Source organism: Corvus brachyrhynchos, unplaced genomic scaffold (assembly GCF_000691975.1).
Source record: "Corvus brachyrhynchos isolate BGI_N302 unplaced genomic scaffold, ASM69197v1 scaffold66, whole genome shotgun sequence".
Classification (NCBI taxonomy): Eukaryota; Metazoa; Chordata; class Aves; order Passeriformes; family Corvidae; genus Corvus; species Corvus brachyrhynchos.
In genome coordinates, this window is record NW_008238440.1 from 2457744 (window position 1) to 2481572 (window position 23829).

The 23829-nt window shown below is 42.9% G+C and overlaps 1 long non-coding RNA gene across 1 annotated transcript; it reads right to left on the reverse strand.

The window, feature by feature from the left end:
* Window positions 1-1092: 1092 nt before the first annotated feature.
* On the reverse strand, window positions 1093-23590 carry LOC108447243. Its single transcript, XR_001862700.1, has 4 exons — window positions 22723-23590; window positions 10731-10958; window positions 5043-5271; window positions 1093-3549 (listed from the first exon to the last, which is right to left on the reverse strand). It is a non-coding gene; the product is annotated as an uncharacterized LOC108447243 (long non-coding RNA).
* Window positions 23591-23829: the final 239 nt, after the last annotated feature.

Here is a 23829-nt window from a genome sequence, read left to right on the forward strand (position 1 = left end):
ATTTGTTTAAATCAATATAGAAGCCTAATATTGGCAAGAGAAAAGAAAGATTAATGCATTGGTAGTGCAACTATGTTAAACAGTATATATATCCACATGAAGTATTGTGTGAAATTTGGAATTTAAATAAAAATACTTCCTGCTCATATCTTTATCTCTTTCACAATTGAGCTGCTCACATAATTCCAAGGTTTTATTCACTTTGAGACATTCATCTCGAAAGAAATGTGACTGTGGAAAACATTAGGGCATAGTCTTAGGAGCACTGGGGACAGCTTTGTTGCAGGAGTTTGTGTGCAGAACACAAGCACTGCAATCCAAGGAATCCTTTGGCTATGGATGGCTGAAGCAGAAGTTTTAAGGGGAAGGAACCGAGGAAAAATACCCAAGTTCTTTTGCCAAGATAAGGATTTCTTTGCCAGCATCCCTACATTACAGGGATCAGATCTGTTTGTCTAATTATTACCTCTGAAATTTAAAGAATGAATCAGCTCGGAAAACAAATCGAATCCATCCCTTGTTATTCTTCTTCTGAGCTTTGTTGGGACTGAATATCCTTGAAGTGCTTAGAAATCACTGCTCACACAGGTGTGGGTTTGGCAATGTATTCCATTAGAGGGATGCTCTTTGAAGAGACTGTGTGTTTGGTAAGGCTCAGACTCCATCCCCTCCTGCAATAACACAGTTCAGGCTGAGGCTGCACCACTGTGAATGCAAGGGAATACCAAATATCTGCATTGTTACATCCTCAAGGCACCGGGAGGGAAAAACCTGTAAATCTCTGTGCATCCACAGCCTTCACCTTCTTTTTCTTCCCAAACATCTGGCTGCTTTATCACATCTGAATACTAAGAGGATTATCTTGGCTGATGAACCATCCAGACTGGCTGTTAAACACCTCCTTTCTGCTTTCCTTGCCAAGTTCCTCCTTTGTTTCCTTCCCTCTCAGTTTGAACCACAAGGTGCTCTCCAAGCCCCAATTTCCATCCAGATTTATTGATGTGAGCTCAAGGTTCCCATCTATTGTACTGCAATTATTAGAATCTCCTGAATACACGTAAACAAAATATTTTTAATGAACAGCTCCACAGAGTTCACATTCATAACTTTTGCCCTTATAAATAGAACCTTTCCATGAGCCTTTCACTAAAAACCACCATATGTCTGTATGTGTTTATTGAAGACAAATATTTAAAATTAAACTCTCATTAACTTTTCTCTGCATGTATAAAATAGTGAACTCTGAAGACTTGTCAGAGGTATAAGTTTAGCACATAAAATTTAAAGAAACCCAGGTATACAGTCAATAACATGAGACTACAGGAAAAGCAGGCCACCAAATATTCACTGCAGAAGACTTTATGTATTTGGAAGAAATTAAGTTCATGTTTGTAGGAAAACGTTCATCTTTTTCCATGTAGATAACATCTTATGAACAATAAAAATCTAAAGTAAACTTTGTTCCTCTTCCCATCCCTGTCTTGTATTTGATTTTTTTTTTTCCTGTGGATAATGAATCATTGGCAACACAAGATAAAACACAGGGATTTTATCTCCCGGGTTTAACAACTGTGAGGAGCAGCTTGGAACTCTCTCATGTTCTCATCACCACTTATTAGAATGCTCTGACTTTTAAAAAGGCTGCTTTCAGCAGTTTTTCGTGGCCTGACCTCCTGTTCACCTCAAGCATTCAGACACATAAAATCTCTAATGAAACAGGAGTATTTTATAAAACAATTCATTATGATGGGGTTTTCTGATCCAGTGTTTTCGCACACCTTTGGAGCCTTACGTTCGAGCAGAACAATTTATTCAATTAGAAAATTGAAGCATAATTGAAAATTACAATGCACAAAAGCAGTTGTGTATAACGTAACATGGAGACAGGTAATGGAAATGGCAAAGACTCAGAAAAGAAAAGAAAATACTTCAAGCCTCTGAAGTTTTAAGTGTCTTCACCCCAAATATAAGCCATCAATAGCACAGTGATTTGTGGGAATGCTGAGAACACTTACAAAATCATCTCCTCATTGTCTTTCACTGAGAACACTGATAATATCATTTGGATGTAGTCTTGCTCTGTCTTTCTTTTCCTGTGCAGATACATATTTTTTTAATTGTGTGGTTGTGATATTTTATTTTAAAATTGCTTGTCAACTGCAAAGGATAAATAAGCCCTCAGAACTGGTAGTAGGTTCAGAAAGAACCTTTTGAGAGAAATCTTTTAAAAAGGGAACACACACTCAGTTTTAAATAAGTCTGAGTGTCTTGAGTACACTGCAGTTTCTCCTTTTCTATAGCAAATTTAAGGCTTAACTCTGTCTGGCTCAAGCAAAAGAATAAGTCATTATGGAGTAATTTATCAGGATTTTATTTCTTTTTTCTGTCAATAGCTGATGGAAGGGTTGGTATGGCACAATGGAAAACAGTGACAAAAAACCAAATCTGAGGTTTGGGTTTGGATTGGATTTCAGAGGAGTAGAAAGAAATATTGTTGGGATAAATCTCTCATATTTCCCCATGAAAAAGCTTTGTATAAGATTCTCATAACCAATTTAAATATCAGTATAATGAATATTCATTTCCTGCTGCTTACAAAAAAGGCATTAAAAAAAGAAACTGAAAAAGGTAAAGCCTTAGTAAGTGTTAACATCTCTCTCTTGAAATCAGTTATGTTGATTTATTCTTAAGGCCTAAACCACAGAAATCATACATTTTTGTAAAGAAAAACAGTTTATACTTTAATTATCAAATCCCTTTGCAATTCCACAGTGACAGATTTTTCTGGGAACGAAACACAACGTTGGGCTGGAAGAACATTGGTGCCATGAGGAAGGAACAGCTACTTTATAAAGGTTTCCCAGCCCTAAGCATGAGATACAAAATCGAAAAGAGAAGTTAATATTTTGGTAGGAAAAATCCCAAACTGATGGAAAAACATCTGCTCCATTTAGAAACTAATGGAAAATATCAGAGCAATAAAAAGAAATACTGCAATTAAAAGTAAGGGAATTGCTGAGGAAATATAGCTGTGGAAAATGTTTACCAACTTTGAACATCAACTGAGGATTGTGTAGGCACTCCACTCAACAGAAACACAAATAATGCTACAGAACCTGCAAACAGTGGTTTTTAAAGCAGATCTCACCAAATTTAACATTAAGTCATAGAAACCATCACAGCCTCAGTGTTACAGGACTTTTCCTCCTGGATTTTTCAGTAAATAGAGAAGACAGACTCTCTGTTGGGGGAAAATGCACACTGTTCTTACGCAAGAAAATATCCTCATGTTCTCTGAACCTAAAAAAAAGTAATAATAATTTGTCTTCATATAAGCAACAACCATGAAGCCATGATATTTTCTGAGTATATTGACCAAAATCACAGGGTTCTCTTCCAAACTTTGCAGATTTCAGGAAGCTGTGTGCACATCCAGTCTGGTTTTGTTACAGTGGGACAGAGGATTGAAGAGAACTCATTCCAGTCCTGATTGCATTATCCTCCATTCAGCCATAAGTCCCCAGACTTCATGCAACAAAGGCTGCAGAGCTGGAATACAAACATGAGCTGAGGAAAATCCAGTTAGAAATAGATCTGAGTATTAACCCCACATTATCTGTAAGTAAATTGGAAGGCAAAGCTTGCAGCAGAGAGTTAAGGCTGCATTTAACCTCCTCTGTCTTGTTTCAGACTGAAAGTGTTGAGGACTGTGGTCATCCACTGCTCTGAGCCCAACATTGCTTTGAACTCCACACGGGACCTCTCTGGTTGGAAAAACCCAGATTTAGGATGAAGGACAAATATCAAAACTCTCAGCTAAAAACTTGATATACAGCTTGATGTTCTCAGTAAACATGTGACCCAGATCATTTTAATTCCCATGGGTTCAAGACTTGAGTTAATTCAAGTCACTAATCAGTGACAAAACTGATCTTTGCTAAAATTCTGACCCTGGCTGGTTCAAAGCAGGACTTGAAAATCAGCTGCAGAGGTTATTGAAATACCCTTAATCTCATCTCTGATTGGGTTCTATAGGAAATAGTAATCACACAGAAACCCAAATTTTCTGATAGACAGAATTCAAGGCACATGTCTGAATTAATGAATATCGCAGTAAATATCTAAATATTTTGATAATGATAATACTGTGTGAGAATATTTGAATCTGCCTGGAAAAGTTTTAGCTGGACTTTTTTCCTAAAGTAATATAACATCAGATACCTTATTCAACCTTTTGATTGCACTAGATAAGCATATTCCTTACCATTTCTGACTCAAGAATTTGCTTAGTTAGCCATCAATTCTTTTATTTCTAAGATTTAATTAGATTTCAGTATTGATGTGTGATCACCACAAATCAGAAAGTCTCTAATTTGTGTTCATGCTGTGTTTTTGGTCTTGGTTTTGAAAAATTGATTGTAGTAGAAAATAGCAAAAAAAAAAAGAAAAAAGTGGGCACTTGCTGACCACCTTGAAACATTGATTCGAAAATGCTGAGATCTGTAGACCTCAACATGACTTGATAGGCAGGAGCAATTTCAATATATGCAACCTGAATGAATATTTTATAGAACTGATTTGCAGAGCCAGAAGAGCAGTCTGTAAGAGCCCTGTCCTTGTCACCTGCTGGTGTCATCCTGTGCACGTCTCTTTGCACCTCAGGATTCCCAACACCAGCCAAAGTCCTGCATTCCCTCTTGTCTCCGTTTCACTCTGGTTCTGCCAGCTCTGGAAATCAGGTCCTTTGTAGATCTGATTGAGCCCTCAACCAGACACAAAGATGGGTGTCTGACTCCTGACATTTGGCTCCCAGGGAGGTGGGTCACAGTTCTCTAGTCCCAGGCCCAAGCCCATAAAATGTGATGCTCAAATTCCAGTTTTAAATGCTCTGCTGACTGACTAACCACGGAACCTCACCGTGTTCACATGAAGATAAATCTGGGGCTGCACTCCCTGTTGTTGTTATGTTTATCACCTTGTCTATCTGCCAGTATTAAAACCAGATTTCCCTGGTGCAATGAAGATGTTAAAAAAGAGCTCACCATAATCAGGAAAAGCACGGATAATGCTGCCTTTACTTGTCATGGTTAAGCTGATCCCACTATTTACCCTTCCTGCAAAGACAGGGATCTCCCAAGGAGCTGCTGCTGATGCCAGGTGGGCAGATCATTCTCTGTAGATAAGTAGGTGCTGGAAGCCTTCTTCCAAAACAACGTCTGGAATGCTGGAAAAGGAGAGCTCCACCTGACTGGGAATTAGACACAGCAGGCCCTGCAGAGACATGGGAGATGGAGAACTCAGAACTTCAAAATGATTTCCTGGTCATGCAGAAAGGCTGTTCAGATTTCTTTTATAAGAAGATCAAAGGTTGTAGAGGGAATTGCAATTTGAGCCCAAATCGAAGGGAGTGTGCTGTGTTCAAAGCAGCCATGCTCTGGACTGGGGGGGTCTTAATTTATGGCTCAGTTGTACTTTGTGTTTTCAGAGGTCCCAGGTTCCACCAGACCTCAGTTCAGATGCTGCTGATTTGTTTCCTGGGCTCACTTTTTGAAGTCTAATCTTGAATCAAGAAAGGGGTGGGCAAGAAAATTAATGGTACCTATGGAAGCAATCAATTCGTATGCTCAGTACTTTGGGTCTAAATTCATAATTGTAGGTGAAGTCAGCCTTTCTGAAGAGCTGCCAGGAGCATTTATATAGGGCATGGACTTTATGCTGGCCTGCAGAGAAGAAAATTCTTATGTTTAATAGTGTTTCTTTGTTTGATTTCTATAGATCATGTAGCCAAACACTTTGTATTTTTAGCTGACATGAAAAGTCTTTCTCAATACAATGTGGTTTAGAAAAATCCATTCAGTCAGGAAAAAAGGTAGTGATGACCCATTAAGGAAACATTCCTTAAACCCCAGCAGTTTAATTTAAAAATGTCTTGTTTCTTCAGTCTGTTAATCCTAAACAAGCCCTGGACATTTTTGAACTATGCAACTAATCCTGAGAATGCTCACCCATGCAAATTGTTGCTTAGAATGGGAATAAAAGATTATGCTGTCAGGTTTCATATCTGGGATATGGAGGGCTTCACATTTTAGATTATAGAAATGTCACTAATCTTCTGAGGGAATGAAACACACTTTAACCTTGCCCAAGTACTTCTTTGCTGTCATTAAGGTAAACAGAATGAATATTAATAGGACAGTTTGGCCTATTTAGGATCGAAGGCAATATCTGTACCAAAATGCAGTTCACAACACTGAAACTGGCCTACTTGGCTAAAAACCCTATAATGTCTGAACATCCCAAATGCCATGAGGCGCTCATGGGAGTTTTTAAAGGTGTGAGGCTAAAACTTCCTCCAGCATGTTCAGCATTTGCAGAGAAGAGGATCCCTGCAGATGGAAGGGAGAAGGATTGATTTGCTAATAGATGTTTGTCCTTTTACCTCTGTGGATCTTCCAGCCACAAGGTGTGAGACCTGGTGGGAGCTTCCATTTGTTGTGGGAAGAGGAGGAGAGCATGAGATCATAGTCCTGGATGATACAGCCATAGTAAATTATTCATTATTGTGATGTATATATAGTCCCTGCCTTGGGCTGCCTTCAGCAACGTGAAACATGACAGGTTGTTTCTTTCTTTCTAATGGTTAAATAGACAAAAAGCCTGAGACAGCTTCTGTCTTCTATTGCACCTTTTTGGGATTTTTATCTACCATTTTTATCTACTTCCTGAGTGTGCTCTTTATATAAAATAATGAAAGAATGGGGAAGGAATGAAGAAGGAAGGAAACAGCAGAGAATGGAGACAGAACTCCTCCAAACACTGCTCAAAGCTCCTGACATGCCTTGACATTGCTCCTTTCACACAGATTTAAAATATGTATTTCAAAACTTCCTCATGCCCCTAAGCCATAAATATTTAATTCTCAGTATTACCATCAATCAGGTTAGAGGATCTATGAAAGATATTGGTGGTAAAAGCTTCTTGTGCTGTTTGCTGCAGACCTCCAAAAGCACTCCAGTTTCTCAGAGAGCTTCTGAGGAGCTGATGGCAGAGGGGGGGTGTTGATTAATGGCTCCCTGGGACACTCTGACACCTCTGCCTGGATCAGAGAGATAAGAGACAGCGGAGAGCAGCTCTTGGTACAAGGCAGGCAAAGGTTAGCAGCATGCAGGAATTCCTGCAAGGAACAGGAGATAGGCAGCAGCTCCCTCTGGGGCAGGATAATGGGTTGCAAAGGGGAGCCAGAGAGTAAAGGAGCATTTTGTAGTACTCAGGCAAAAACAAGAGACATGACAGATGATGTGAGAGGGTTAGAATAAAAGCAAGAATAAGAATCCACTGAGAAATGAAGCTTAAAGTGTGCCAAGGTTTGGGGGTTTTTTAAAGTATGGTTTAATTTATCATCCATAACAGAGGGCTTGTATCAGGAGGGTTTTATTTATTCTTTTATGCTACCAAAATATACCATACTTCAGACAGCAGGTGAGGGAGAGGATTCTCCGCCTTTACTCTGCTATCCTGAGGCCTCACCTGGGCTGGGGTGTGGTGCCACCTGTGAACAGGTGCCCCCAGCACAGGAAGGACATGGAGCTGTTGGAGAGAGTCCAGAGGAGGCCACGGAGGTGCTGAGGGGACTGGAGCCCCTCCCCTGTGGAGCCAGGCTGGGAGAGCTGGGGCTGCTCAGCCTGCAGAGGAGAAGGTTGTGTGGAGACCTCACAGCACCTCCCAGGGGCTTCAGGGGCTGCAGGGAAACCAGAGAGGGACAAATCTTCACGGAGTGCAGGGACAGGACACAGGGAATGGCTGCCCAGTGCCAGAGGGCAGGGCTGGATGGGAGATTGGGCAGGAATTGTTGTGAGGCCGTGCCACGGGGTGCCAAGAGCAGCTGTGGCTGCCCCTGGATCCCTGGCAGTGCCCAAGGCCAGGCTGGACACTGGGGCTTGGAGCAGCCTGGGACAGTGGAAGGTGTCCCTGCCCATGGCAGGGGGTGGGAAGAGATGGTTTTTAGTGTCCTTCCCAACCCAACCCATTCTATGATTCCATAATTTGCCATCCTGAACAAAGTGCACTTCTCTATCCCAGCAGTGTCACCAGCACACCCAGCACATCTAACAGCCCAGTACTCAGTTAAAATAATGCTCACACTACAGAGGTACAAGGAAAACTCAGATTGGTTAGAGTAGCTTGTTCTGCAAATGAGAACTATTTGTGATAATTGGCACAAAACATCTACTGTAACAAGGCACTCTCCATGACCCAGGAACATTTCTCCCATGTAAAGCAGAACGGAATGCAGGAACTTGCATTGCCCAGTCATCCATTTATCCCAGTGCCAATGCCATATGAAGGGTCCAGAAACACATACTCCACAAAACAGAAAAATTCCATTTTAGGTTAACTTTATCTTCTCCCCAGACTCTGCTTAGAATTCCTAGCAAAGAGCAAGTAGGTTTTTGTCAGTCAGCTTCCACTTGAAGTCATTGGAATACTTTTCTGGAGTAAAATGTCATCACACAGGCTGCCTTCCTGACCAGGCAGGGAGCTTTGTTATTTACAGATCTAACTATTGGTAAATGCCCTGCATAGAAATAAAGGTGGCTTTAAACTTTGCAAATGTCGTTTGCAAGGCAAGGCATGAGACAGCCTGGGGAGAATTCTGTAAACAGGGGTTGATCCACAGAACCTGGGAGCCATTGGAGGGGGAAAATAAATTGGCTTTAATGAGCTTCGACTTAGTATTCAAAGTAGGAAATTTTGACACATTTGGGAGTACTTTGCTTTAGTGTGAATGAGCCAGGAGCACAAATCCTTGGAATGAGAATTATTTCAAAATGATTTTAGGCTGACATCACTGACTGGCTTAAACTGCATCATTTCCAGTGGGAAAGGTAAGGAGAAGAGGTCCTTCAGGGCATGATAGTATAAAGTTGTGCTTGGAATGGAGTCTGGAGAGGGGAAATACCTACAACCTCTCCCAGATGTGGGTGGGCAAAGCCTAAAGTCCCAGGGGTGCTCTCCTCCACAGGAATCTCTATTAACTGTTGGCCATGGAGGGAGAACTGCAGGAAAAGAGCAAAAATTTCAGGGATATCCTGCTTGGCGTGGAGGTATGGACACAAGTGAAAATCACCTACAGGAACTCAAGAAAAAATGATTTTTTTGGGTCAGGAAGAAGGATTCAGAAAGGTCCTCAAAGAGCTTTTATTGGAAGAGTCATTTGGAGTGATGTTTTGAGGCTACAAGGATACACCATCCACTTCCTGCAAGTGCGCTATTCCTGAGAGATCCCACACCACCCACGTGTGCAGGGCTCATTTCCTAAATGACAGCAGCAAAACATAAACTTGGGAAGCCACGCGGCTTCATATGGAGTTGGTCTTTCCGGTGAGGATTAGTTACTGTCTAACTCGAGACAAGAGGCAAATAGACAATTCTTTGCTGCTTGAAGCAGCAAAAATAAGAATGTTGCATGTTTTCACTGAAAGAAAATAATTTTTAACATTTTGGTGTCAAATTATGTCCAGAGGGTGCTGAGAGCAATGATCTTATTTGGTGCTGGGCATAACTGGGCATGATTGTGCCATGCTCACTTTCTTGTTACAATGGTTCTGAGAGGCTGCACTCTAATCCAAAAGCACAAGATTTTTAAATAGGCATTAAAAAATATTTTTATTAGGCAAATGGGCATTTTGGTACCTATAGGTATTTTTAAAAATCCCTAGAAATGCCCTAGAAGAGTGAAGTACCTTAAGAATTAAGGCTTGTAATTCCTCAAGGAAGAAAAGACAGCTCCTTCTCCCCCACGTCTGTGAGATCTGGCCATGCCTTTCTCGTGAACTTGGGCCTTTAATGCCAAGGTTGCTCCACCTGAAAAGCAACTCTTCGAGGGAACTTTTGCTAGTTTAAAAATCTTAAAAGTACCGTCTCACTAGGGAAGAGGTTTGGAAATAAAGGGATAAGCTAATTATTTATAATTAGGTCAGACTGGGTAGGCTGATTGCCATAATTAACACAGCCTAATGACTGGCCTGGGGGAGTTTAGTTGGCTGTACCAGGTGAAATCTGGTCAAGCGGAGCTGTGTTGTGCTCTGCTGGTGTGACAGCATTCCCAGCTCAGGCAGACTGGAGGCTGGGAAATGTAGGTGACTGTGCTGGAAGGCTGAGCTGGGATCATGGGGTGCTCCCAGGAGGGAAAGGAAGCAAGTGTGAGTTGGGGAAGTGCTCCCGAGCTAGCAGTGAGGAGCTGGGTGAAGGTCTGGAGAGCTGTGCATCAAAGCAAACAGCAGCACTTCTTAACTGAAAAGAGATCTCTGGAAAAGAGAGGAGCGTTCCTGCGGCTCAGAGGGCTGAGGGCATGTCTCAGGCTGAGCTAACCCGGGTGCACAGACTGTGCACGTAAATATTTCACACAGCAAGGATGAGTCAGGAACATCCCCCTTCCTACAGCTCCTTGCAGTGGAAGCTCAGAGAGCTCCTGTGGGATCCACACCAAGCCTGTGCTGGTGGCTGTGCCTGACTGTGACATCCTCCCACACAGCACTTCGCTGCTGCCCTTCCCTCGCTGCAGGAATGGTCCCTTCCCTCGGCCTGGCTGCTTCAATCCTCTCCACAACACAGAAAAGGAGGCTGAACAACAGCCAAGTACATTCCAGAAATAATTAACAGCAAAGAGAATAGAAAACAGCCAGAGACTGAGCAGCTTCAAGCCCGCTTCGGGAGAGCATCATACACACCTTGGAAGATAGAGAGTGTGAGCACAAATCCTGACATGGCCCCGTGTAGCTTTCCAAATCCCAAACTGACTCAGAATTCCAGGCTGCATCCAAGCCTTCACAAGCAGTGTCACTAAAAGTGTTGTTGGAGAGTTTTTGTTTTTCCCGCCGTTTCAGTGACACCACCAGGCCTCATTGTAGCACAGGAAAACACCTGCTCAGGTGCTTTGCTCACCAAATAGAAGTTGCCTGAGGAGAGAAGACATAAAAATGACTGATACAAATCATTTCATACGTAATAGGTGACAAGACAGCTGCTTCATGAGACCTTGTGTAGTTCAATAAAAAGATGCTTTTCCATCTCCACTGACCTCAGGCCCAAATGTTTTTAAGAACTTCAGGTCTTTCCTAGGTATTTGGTGGGATGGTGAGGGAAAATAAATGGTCCCCACTCCATTGCTCCGATCTGAGTAATGTTGGTGCCTCTCTGGTGCCCCTTTGGAAATGTGGCTGGGTGTGGGGGGTCTGTTTTCAGGGTTAAAGGGGCTGTCTGAGGAAACAAAATGCTTAGAGGATCTACAAGACCCACAGCTGTCAAATGCACAACCAAAACACAGATTACTGGAAGTGTGTGATGAATACAGACCCTTGACATTGATGGGCATTTTTCAACCATATATTGCTTTCATTGAAATACTCATGGCCCCCAAAAAAGCCAAACACTATGCTTCACAAAAATCAAAACTTCTAGTTTTGACAGACTTTAAACATATCTCCCTGCTCCTATTTGCATAAGATTTCATTTGGAATTTACTTCAAATTCAGGTAAACATTCCCTCTGAACTATACAAGTGTTGTTGAAATACTGAAATCCAAAATGAAGTGCTCATTGCAGATCAAAGTAAAGGCTTTCATCCATTAGTAAGATGCAAATACATACTTGTCCACACCCCAAACCTTAAAAATATTGTTCTTACAAACCTACCTTTTTTATTTAATTAAAGAAAAGCAAGGCAAAAACTTAATCTGGAGGCAATACGGGCAACCTCCTGATCAAACACAGCCAGATGCTCCCAGTGCCACAGCATTGGATGAGCATCTCGCACTAGAATGACTGTTAAAAATGACCTTAGAAATGCAAATTTGGGGAACTCAGTGCAGTTAGGCGCTCGGAGGGCAGTTTTCTCTCTTGCTTCTCTGACAGTCACTCTCCCCAGGCTACCGTCAGCGTCTCATTTGTCGAAGTCCCAATTATCCAGTGGGATAAACATTCCCATTCCAGCAGGACTATGGGGTGCAGAGCTTTAATGGCCTCACCCTGGACCCCACGGACAACAACGCTGCATTGTCTTACAGCCACAGAGCGCTTTAAAGAGGGGCATTGTACCCAGCAGTCCTCAGGTAATGTCAGCCTGGAATTCCCCGCTGACGCCAAGGGGGATGGAGCAGCCACGGAGGAACTGGGAACGCAGTGAATGAGTGCCATTGTAACTGGTGCTGAAAGAAAAGAGCTTGTAACCAAGACTGTTCATTATACATATATATATAAAAGGCACCTCCACACTTTAAACTAATGATGACTTTTAGGCACGGTGTAATTACAGCACCAGTGGGAACCCATATGTCAGTGAGCTTTCAAATGGAAAGGTTGTGCCTACGAAATGAGGCCATATATTCCCATTAATTGAAGCGGTTGATTTCCAGTTACACAATATTAGTTTTAATGGTGGGACTCATAGAAAGTCCATTAATTTCTTTTTTTTTGCTATTGCTCTGTGGTGTTAAGGTGGCACAATTTAAACTGAGCCGGGTGACACTGGTGGCAGCAGGGTTGTGACTATAAGTGACTTTCAGGGTGGCTGTCTGTAAGGTGGCATTAGAATAACCTTGGAGGAATGGTCTGTCAGCACTGCCTGCACAGCCAGAGCAGAAAGGATTAGCAAGAGAAATTCTGATGAGGGTATTTACTACTAATGACTGCCTTCAAAATTGCCTTTTATCTACAGCTTTTCAAAGCATTTTCCATTCATTAAGCCTTATAAAACCTTTGTAAAATTGGTAGAAGATATAGAAATGCAGATATCTTTGTGCCAAAACACACAGCAATACTTTGACAGAAAAGGGCAGCGGTACACACTGAACATTATTTAAAATAGGAATTGCACAATGCTACAGTGATGCTATCGCTCTGTTAATTAGAGTTTGACCAGAACAGGGGAACAGTCCTGCTCTTAAGAAAAATGGTGTGGAATAATCAGCAAATAGTCCTTAGGGCTTCTGTTTTGTGTAGTTGCAGTAAGGCAGATGTATGTTATGCAGTGATATAAAAAAAATGTTACGGATATGAATGGCACCTGTTCTTTTATTGTAATGAAATCTGCTTCCCAAACTGCCATCCCCAAGAGATAAAAGCGGTGAGTCAGACCTACTAAACTGCTGAGCTGAAAACCCTGAGATTTAAAAAATGATAAATGTAAGGTCTTTTTAATTTTTTTAAAGCCTTTAGAGACAGTTTTCCTTTTTTCTGTGGCCTCAAGAGAAAGGACAGAAGGAAGGAAGGAAGGAAGGAAGGAAGGAAGGAAGGAAAAAGAGCGAGCTGAAGACACATTCACAAAGATGTTCAGTCTGGTGATGTTCAAGAGAGGCCAGAACCAGTCATGCAGCTGCTTCAGAATGTGAGGGATGGGAAGAGAAATTGGTATTTGGAGATTCTGTTATGGCAGTCATGATAAACAAAGCTTTAGATATGGGGTTTTCGGTAAGTTCTTTCTCCTTCCTTCCTTCCTCCCTCCCTCCCTCCCTCCCTCCCTCCCTCCCTCCCTCCCTCCCTCCCTCCCTCCCTCCCTCCCTCTTTCTCTCCACACCAATTCAAACTTTTTCAACAACAGGTTAATTCTCACTGGTGTTTAAATTCCTGCTTCCTTGGAGCACCCCAAAAATTCCACAGTTGCTATAGGAGCAATGTTTAAGGACTATCAATACCATTAGTCTATCCTATAAAAACACAAGCAGTTTAATAGCTGCAGGCTGCCAAAAGATACAGTAATCTGGTGGAAATCTGAAGTTCTGTGCACGTGTCAGAGTGAGTCAATGTACATTAAAAAAAAAAAAAAAAAAAGAAAAGCAAATTTTTGACTTGGAAATGACTTGTGGAAGAAGCCTCACAGTATCTCTGAATATTTTTAAAGGGAAAGACGTAACAGATAATGCACAGGATGACTTGCAGATTCAGCCATGCCTGCTCTGAGGGCCACAGGAATTCTGTGCGTCACTGAGTGACAGTTCCTCCCTGCAGGGCTCGGAAGACGGGGTAAGAGTGAAGGGTCATCGTCACAGTGAGTAAAACGTTGCATCCAATTTGGGTGGCTTCCAGGAAATTCTCTTATTTAGCTCGTTTGCTTGTTGCTTTACCATTTCTGCTCATTAAACCAGCCAGAGTGAGGCTCAATTTACAAATTAATTAATTAATTAGTTAATATTCAGTGATGCAGAAGAAGGCTGGATAAGAGCTGGTACACTGAGAGTTGAGGAGGAGGGTGCAAAAAGGCTCTTTTCAGCCCTTCCCCGTTGCTTTTCTAATGGCTTGTGGAGGGAACCTATGGAAATTTGCTCTTTGATTTTTGGACACCATGAAAATCCCCACTAAACTTGTGTCAAGGCCTGACCATGTCAATAATGGCTGTAATAAGAATGTTATCAAAAATCAGTGAAGGGTTTTCTAGGTAATTCGGTTTGTAAGCTTATGAAGAAGTCAGACTCTTTGTTTCTCAAGGCTGTAAAGCTGCAGAATTGTTGATTAAGGAATCACTTGATGGGTGAGATGTACCCTCACTCCTGAGTGCAGTTCAGTTTGGTCATGCTGGTTAAAATGCTCCCATCCTGCAGTGTTAAACTATTCTTTAACAGCCTGGCCATGCTGGTTAAAATGTTCCCATCCTGCAGTGTTAAACTATTCTTTAACAGCCTGGCCTTTGGCCACTGGTTTTCTTTCAATGTAGGATTTTTTCACCCAGTTTATTTGACGGCATTTTGGATTATTTAGATAGAAAACAAAAAACAAACAAGCAAACAAAAAATTGCTTCGTTTCACAAGAAGATGGAAACTTGCAGAAAGATTCATGGACCACAGATCCTTTTACAAGGAGGATCTTGGGAAATGCTTTGGGGAAAAAAGGACACCAGATTTAGGGTCTTTTGAAGCCTCCACTAGGCACCAAAGAGCTTTGAAGTCTTTAAAATGGTTCTTTTATAAGCCACTGGCACCAAGCTCAGTTAAAGCACTCAGCTAATTTTTAATCAGATATATGAAAAAGCATAGAATAAAAATGTGGGTTTCTCTTCTAAGGCTTTTTGGTTATCACAGTAGTGCTGAAAAAAAAGCAGCTCCATTTCAGTGCTTAATGTGCCTTAATACTGCATGACCACAAACCATTAGGTTCTTCATCTCATAGGTGATTAATTTCCAGGGAACATATGTTAAGAGAATAACATATATCCCCAGACTGCCTCCCCAAAAGGTTCTCACAAAGCAATGTCAGTGTTTTGTATTCACTGACACAAAAATGAAAAAAACAGAGACGAAAAATCAGAATAATAATTTTTTCAGCCACAATAGTTTTAGTCATTAGCGGGAAAACAAACATTTCCCTAATTTCTGGGAAGTTCTGTGAAGTAATACAGTGGTGATGAGGAAAAAAAATATTGTAGCTAACTTAATGTGAACATGAAATGCATCATCACTGTTCCTTAACTTCTGAAACTGGGTAATGCAAGTTCATAAAATGACTACTTAGGAAAAAAAAACCTATTTAATCTCCTTTCAAATAGGCAGAAATGTCATCATGTTGACCCTTTCCTGTTTTAAACAGACAGCTCAGTGCTCAGGCTCCTCTGTGGGGGCTGATGCTGAGCCTGGGGAGGACAAGGACAGGATGGGAGAATCGTCTGCCCAGACTCCTGAGAGAATTTAGCTGCCAAGTGCTAACAGGTCTTCACTGACCATCTGTAAACTGAGTTTTATTCCCCTCCTCCCCACCCAGGCTTAGGCATCTTCTACACTGGGATGGGTTTTCTTAGGGCAGGATCAGTGACGACATGGACGTGATTGTCCAGGATCCTGCTCCCCCAGCCCAGCCCCAAACCTGAGCAATGCTGACATTTCATAATAAAACTACTGTCAGGATTCTCTTCATCTTAGCTCTACCTTTTCGCTGAAACTTTTCACCTGCTTTATTCCTCCAAAACCTGATGGTTTTTTTTTAACTAAACCAGGAAAAAATCAGTCTAAATAATTTATATTTGACAAATTATGAATGTTTGTATGTGTGTGTGTCCAAGCAGATCTTCAGTGTGAGGTTCCAGTGCTGTTTCCAGCTATTGTATAAGGATAGCCCAGCAGGGTTTTCGAGTTATGTCAGTGCAATTGTTTGAAAAATTATGTACAGCTTAATCTGTCTTTAAAGCTCCCTATTTATTGTGTAAGCTTTCAACATATGGACTCAAATATCAGTATTGAAGCAATGTATTTCACCTGTCCATTAGAGAATTATATGTAACAGCCGTAAGAATGTAAGGGTTATATAAAATTGTACCCACTATTTATGTATTATTGTCTCCAACACATATGTCCTTTCCATATGGGATGTTCTCACTGTACAGAACATGGTCGCTTCCAAGTATAACTCAACAGAAGCATTCAACCTTTGATTTTAAAACTGTGATCATCCCCACTTCAACAGCCCACGTTGGGAGGAAATTCCAGATTGTGGGGGGGGGAATGGCTGCCAATCTGAATGAGGAGGAACATCGTCAGATGGCAGGGAAGTATTTGTACGAGTTGTATTAACAGAAGCACTGACCTTTACACACTCCAAAACAAGCCAGATGGGCCTTGGATCACAGCACCCGTTCATCGAGCAAAACTCCTGAATCATCTCAGGCAGTGTTCAAATACAGCCAGGAGAAGCCTGAATGCAAAGATCTCCCCTAAAATACAGCCCTGAAGCAGTGAAGATGCACCAGGTTTTGAGGTAACTGTGACTTAAACCTTCAAATCCTAGGCAAAATTTTTGTTGCATAAATTTCGGTCCATCCATTGTCTGGGATGGAAAACAGATGGGCTGCAGTTTAGCTTTGCAGCAAGAATCCAAATTCAATTCTCTGGCTTGTTCTTAAGAGAGTTAATGAAAGTTGAATAATATGCACTGGCAGCCCCTAAAACCCTCTGTGGTTTTCTTTCTCTTTTCCTTGGCAGGGTGAGGCCATTCTGCATTAAATTTGCATATGGCCACCTTTCTCCCTAGAGTAACTTCAGTGATTCATCTGACCATTTTTCTGCATAAGGGCCCTAAACTTCAGGAACTTTGCCCTCATAGACAATCCCCATGCTCCTCACAGCTCCTGCAAGTGAACCAGAGGGACCTGCAGAAGTGAGCAGTGATTTAGTATTTACCCTGTTTATTCATTAAACTGGTGAGGGTGATATTCTGCTCCTCCATGCCAACAATGATCTTTAACTGAACCAAATTAAACTTTCTTAAGGGAGAGAATACACTGACTTGTGGATGTTTGTGGCAGGGATATTAATAGAGTGCTCAGGGTGGCAAACAGAACAGGTTTTAAATGAAATCTAAAAGAGATCAAGAAAGAAAACACCATCTTTCAGGGAAAACAACAACAAAAAAACCAGACAAAATGAGCATGTGCCCTTTGTTGTGAGTAGCATGAATAGAGTCAAAAAAGCACACTGGGTTCTGCTTGGAGAACTGGGAGGAGAGGAGGAGCTCGGGTGTCAGAACTCAAGGCTAATAAAACAACACAAACATTGCAGTCTTCTGAGTTTAAGTGATGATGGGATTCAACCTGACAGACTCATTTTGAAGTTTCTGAGAGAGATGGAAACTCTTTGCCAGATAAATAACTCTGAATTTGGCCCATTAAGAGCAAGAGCCTGTTTCCAGCTGGACGCTGCTTCCCTGCCATTCCACTGTGAGCACAGAAGCTTTCCTGAAGGAAGGACTGGAAGGATTTATCCTGTTTGCTAGCAATGCTCTGACCTGCCTGACTCTGCTCAGTGATGTGCTGAGCCCATGGGGAGCCCTGGAGCACAAGAGGGTTGGGAAGGAACCCAGCAGAGAGTAGATGAAAGTTTCCAGGGGTCTGTCACTCTTCTTAAAGATCAATGGGCTCGTGAGAGAAAGGGATTTTAAGAGCTGCAAAGTAACATTTGAAGTCAGCAGGGATCTGGGTCCTTTCAAATGTTGCACCCTCAACAGACCTGCAGGGCCTTTCCATGGAGCTGGTTCCACTCACCAGGGCGTAGAGCAGCCCTTTCCTGTGGCACAGAAACCAGTCTGCTCCCCACATCCATGTGTCCCCTGTGCTGTGCTCTGGAGCTGGGTGTCCCTCATGGCAGTGCAATCAAAGTGGTGGCTGAGGTGAGCATTGAGGCCTGAGTCCCTCTCACACCCTCACACACACACAGATTATCTTGCTTGCCTTGTAGACTTTGATTTCTCATCCCATCGGACATTGAACCGATCAGACCAAATGCAGTTTGCCTGGATCTTTTCTCCTCCCACTCTTCTCTGAAAGAGCTTTCAAGACAAAGAATAAAGCTCAGGGAGACCAGGAGGGTTTAAGATGAGCTCCTCCTCCTTCTCCTGCTGCCTGGTGTTTCCAGGCAGGCCCCTTTCCTAGAAATGCTTCTATCCCCCATTTCCTGACTCCCTAAAGTAAAAGATGTTTTTTCTGGCCCCAGAGGTGGTGGTTTTGGTGGTGCAGTCACAGCACATCGTTCTCTTGGCAGATGCAGCTCTGCATTGGCTCACCCACACTGCTGCCAGGGCAGCCCAGGTGTCCCATCCACTGGGCAGGGAGCCCTAAATCTCTCATCCATCAGTGGCTATTCCAGCTTCTGGCTCCCAGGAACATCTCATAAATTTTGCCCTCAGACTGTGCAGCCAACACAAACTGGGAGCAGAGAGCGATAACACCTGCAGGGTACGCGGAGGGTCACAGGAAAGGACACAGCCTGGGCTGGCGGGGATGGACGATTCCAGGAACCCCCAGAGCCCCAAGCAAACAGAGTAGCCGACTGTTCCTGGGTCTGGTTCACCTCTGGAACGTGTGATAGGGGCCGTGTCTGCAGTGAATCACTGGCATCTGGCTTCCTACACTGCACGGGAAGGGCTGGTTTAGGCTCTGGGTTTTATAGGTGCACTGGGAGTCTAATGCTCTTTTATTAGCACGACTCCAAGCTGACCTCCATGCTAAAAAAACCAGGGACTTTCATTTCATCTCATAATCCACCAAGGGCAAATAAACAGTCAGAAATTCTACTCTTTCTTTTTCCCCAACTCTCATTAAAACTGTGGTCTCTGTTATTACCATGCAGACATTTTGCACTAGTTTTTTATTACAGTCAAGTACAGATGCCCTTTTTATTTTGAGGTAGAGTTAATAGCAAAGCTTTTTTCGCTAAAGTTTCTGATTATCTGTTATGGCTGAGAGCACTTTGCCAGCAATAGTCTCCTTGGAATATTCAGGGTTATGCACAGCTTTTAATTCTTTAAAGAGTTTGGTGGTAAATAGCTTGAGTACACTGTGATCTCACTTGAAAAGCAGCCAGCAGACTTCTGAAAGTATTTGTCCACTTCTCCCACCACCCAGCCATTGCTCCAGCATCAGAAACCTGAATCTGCTGTGCAAAAGGCACGTGGAATTAATCCAGTCAGAATTAGGGGGTTTTACAATGCACCGTTGAGCACAGCACAAGCCATGCCCCACGTCCATGCTCTTGGTGCTGCTATGGCCCTGTTGTAGGATGGCTCTGTGCTCTGTAGGATGGCTCTGTGCTCTGTAGGGTGGCTCTGTGTCCTGTAGGATCGCTCTGTGTCCTGTAGAGTGGCTCTGTGTCCTGTAGGATGCCTCTGTGCTCTGTAGGGTGGCTCTGTGCCCTGTAGGACAGCGCTGTGCCCTGTAGGATGGCGCTGTGCCCTGTAGGATGGCTCTGTGTCCTGTAGGACAATGCTGTGCTCCGTAGGAGGGCTCAGTGCTCTATAGGATGGTTCTGTGCTCTGTAGGAAGTTTCTGTGCTCTGTAGGATGCCTCTGTGTCCTGTAGGATGGCTCTGTGATGCCTCTGTATCCTGTAGGATGGCTCTTTGTCCTGTATGATGTTTCTGTGCCCTGTAGGATCTTTCTGTGTTCTGTAGGATGCCTCTGTGTCCTGTAGGATGTTTCTGTGCTCTGTAGGATGCCTCTGTGTCCTGTAGGATGGCTCTGTGTCCTGTAGGATGGCTCTGTGTCCTGTAGGATGGTTCTGTGTCCTGTAGGATGGCTCTGTACTCTTTAGGATGGCTCTGTGCTCTGTAGGATGCCTCTGTATCCTGTAGGATGGTTCTGTGTTCTGTAGGATGGCTCTGTACTCTTTAGGATGGCTCTGTACTCTTTAGGATGCCTCTGCATCCTGTAGGATGGCTCTGTGTACTTTTAGGATGGTTCTGGGTCCTGTAGGATGCCTCTGTGTCCTGTAGGATGGCTCTGTACTCTGTAGGATCTTTCTGTGCTCTGTAGGATGCCTCTGTGTCCTGTAGGATGGCTCTTTGTCCTGTAGGATGGCTCTGTACTCTTTAGGATGGCTCTGTGCTCTGTAGGATGTTTCTGTGCTCTGTAGGATGCCTCTGTGTCCTGTAGGATGCCTCTGTGTCCTGTAGGATGGCTCTGTGTACTTTAGGATGGTTCTGGGTCCTGTAGGATGGCTCTGTACTCTTTAGGATGGCTCTGTGTTCTGTAGGGTGCCTCTGTGTCCTGTAGGATAGCTCTGTGCTCTGTAGGACTGCACTGTGCTCTGTAGGATGGTGCTGGCCTTGCCGCTCTTACTTGAAGGCGGGATAGGAAAGGGGAGGGCAGGGCAGCAAGAAAGAAAAACAACTGGGCGTGTTGGGCGTGTCCAAGGCCAGGCTGGCAGGGGCTCTGAGCAGCCTGGCCTGGGGAAATGTGTCCCTGGCCACGGCAGGGGCTGGGAACTGGAGGATCCTTAAGGCTCCTTCCAGCCCCAGTCATTCTGTGATACTTTGATACAGTGGCTGGACAGTAGTGGCTGAAGTTGCTGGAGATTTACAGTGTCTGTCAATACAATGAATTGTTGCTGTTTTCTTCTTTCTTTTTCAAAATATTGTAAAGCAGCTCCTATGTCTTTATTTATTTTTCTTTTTTTTTACCCTTACTACAGGTGCGTATTTTTACTTGAGTGAGTGAAACAGTCAGTTCTCTTTGGGTGGCCACGACCAAAAATCTGCCTTTCTAGCAGTTCTTAGTGGGGGACTTAGGTGCTTAGGTGTTTTTGGAGAGATTTTTCTCACGAGAGGAGTGGTTTGTGACATCAGGCACTCCAGAATAGTTGGTGCAGTGCAGCCTGGGTGGGCACACAGTGTCCATATTCCTTCATTTAATGATGTTTAAACACAGTGTGACACTGCAGCCTCCAGGAGTGTGGGAGCACTTGGATTCCAGCAGTGTTACCTCATTACACTGACTGTTCTGAGTGCTACCAGTTACTCACAGGAGTAAACACTGTGCTAAAGAGTGTACACAGGATCCAGGCTTCACAAAATGATACAATTATGGGAACTGAATAATCCTGAGAGACTGTGTTTAGTGAAAAGCGTTTGCTGGAGCATTGTATAAAGCCCCAGAAATGGGGGATGTCAGAATTCTTCTTGGATGTCAGAAGCCTTTTTACCCAGCTAAAATTCTGATAGAAATTAAATGTCTGAGATTAACTATGATTCATTAGTGAACAAAACTGCAGAACTTGGGGCAGTGAGCCATTCTGTACCTGAGCTTCTCTAAGGCTCTTAGCAAGGCTGATGGATGGCTGCATGAGGACAGCTTTTGAAGCGCAGATTTCTGCTAAATCAATGGACAAGATTTATCAAATTTCCAGTCATTTCCCAGAGCTTCTGCCAGCCCCCACAAATAGCTACTCTTTCATTCATTCTGTGCTAGAGCCTCATAACAGGAAAGAAAATCATGTTCTCTGAGGTTTTATACTTTAAGGCATCCAACTTTCCATTTTAGAAAGTGAAGAATGTAAACAGTTTTGTTTCTATGTCTGGGCAACGTACAGCAGCTCCAGAATCAATAATGGAAAATGCTCCTGAAAGGCCCAGCAGACCTCAAAGAGATAATGTGGATTGGCCATTAACAGTAAGTCATTATGGAACTTATTAAGTGAAGCCTTGGGACTGTCATAGAGCCTAAAGGTTGACATAAATTTTTCATACACATTGAACTTTGCTAAATGTGCTTGCATTTGATTAATGATGACTTTCTCCAGTGTGCTAATAAGAAGAAGGAAAATATGAGCTCGGGTTGCAGCAGGGAGAATGGGCTCCTGGAAAGAAGGGCAGTGTTGGCAGCAGGAGAACAATGGGGCTTTCTAGAAATGCCCTGCCAAGCGGGAGGGAGTTTATAACTCCGTGAAAAATTGCTCCTTACCACCCAGAGACAGGGCACTGAGCACAGCATGAAAGCCAGTTTTGTAATTGTGGGAGTGAAAATATCATAGCTCCAAAACGCCAGCAGAAAAATCCACCTCCCAACCCCCTAAGGCACTCACAAACTACGAAGAACAACCAAAAACCCAACCTCAGCCCCTAAACCCTCCATATATCAGAAAGATCAACCAAAAACCCCACCATCAACCCCTAAAGCTCCCCCATACATCACAAAGGACAACCAAAAACCCAATCTCAGACCCTCAAGTCCTCCACGTATTTGTTTGTAATCAACCAAAACCTCATATTCAGCCCCTAAAGCCCCCCCACACATCGCAAAGAACAACCAAAAACCCTCACCCTCAGCCCCAAAAGGCTCCCACACATCACAAAGACCAACTGAAAAACCCACCCTCAGCCCCAAAAGCCCTCATATATCACAAAGAACAACCAAAACCCAACCTCAGACCCTTAAGTCCTCCATGTATCACAAAGAATAACTAAAAAACCCACCCTCAGCGCCAAAAGCCCTCACATATCACACAGAAAATCCAGAAGAGCTTCATATTCAGCAAGACAGAGAAGTGGTGTGTCTGCAAGTCCTGCTGGAGATAGAGCTGCGGGGAATTTGCCTTGGCAGCCAACGAAGTGAGTCACAGACTCATGGAATGATTTAGGTTGGAAAAGAAGACAACAACAACAACAAAACAAAGCCTTCACTTGCAGCTAGGTCTGGACAACAGCATATGGATTTGTTCAGTTGAAATAAACATGTTTTTCCCTTGTTTGGAAGTAAGTAGAAAAAAAAGGGAAAGCAATCGTTAACCTCAGTCCAAAGCAGTCACAAAGTCTAAGGCTCTTTCACTAACCACCAAAAATGCAAGGCATGCCCTAAAATTCAATTAAAATTGAATTCTTAAAAAAACTACAGGGTTAGTTTTTAGGGGTTTTTTTCTCTTTCTAGTTTTAAAGCTGCTAAAGGTCAAACTTCTAAGCTTCTATCTTGTTTTATTTAAAATGAGCACTCTTGTAAACAAGAGTCTGCCAAACAACCCTAGAAAAGAGGACTCAAAGTCTTCTCCTAGCTTAAATAGCTGAGTAATCAGGTATTGGTCCTGATTTTACAAACACTAAAGGAAAAGGAAATGCAGAAAACAAGAGATGTGGCTATTCTACCTCCTGGCAGTGTGGGGTAGAAGACAATGATTGATTCCCCCCCACGACCAGCTATAAATTTGCCACTCCAAAGCAGATTGCCCCAGCCATGGAATGCTTTACCCACAAGCCTGGTTGCTGTTTCAGCTGTTGCTGTTCTCGATGCAGTTTTAAACTACTGCAAATGAACAAGAAAAGAGAAGAGGAGAGGAGAGGAGAGGAGAGGAGAGGAGAGGAGAGGAGAGGAAAAAAAAAAAAAAAAAAAAAAAAAAAAAAAACCCCACGCGCTCCCCAGCCATAGTTCAGAGAAACATGACCGATGAGTCATTCCTCTCTAAATGCAATTAAAAATAATTCTAAATACGGAGTGGACAAAATGCAGAGGAAGACAGTAAAACAACCGTAGTAGTCAATTTTTTAATGAGTAATTTCTGCCTACTAATTCAGGATACTCGTTTCTTCCTC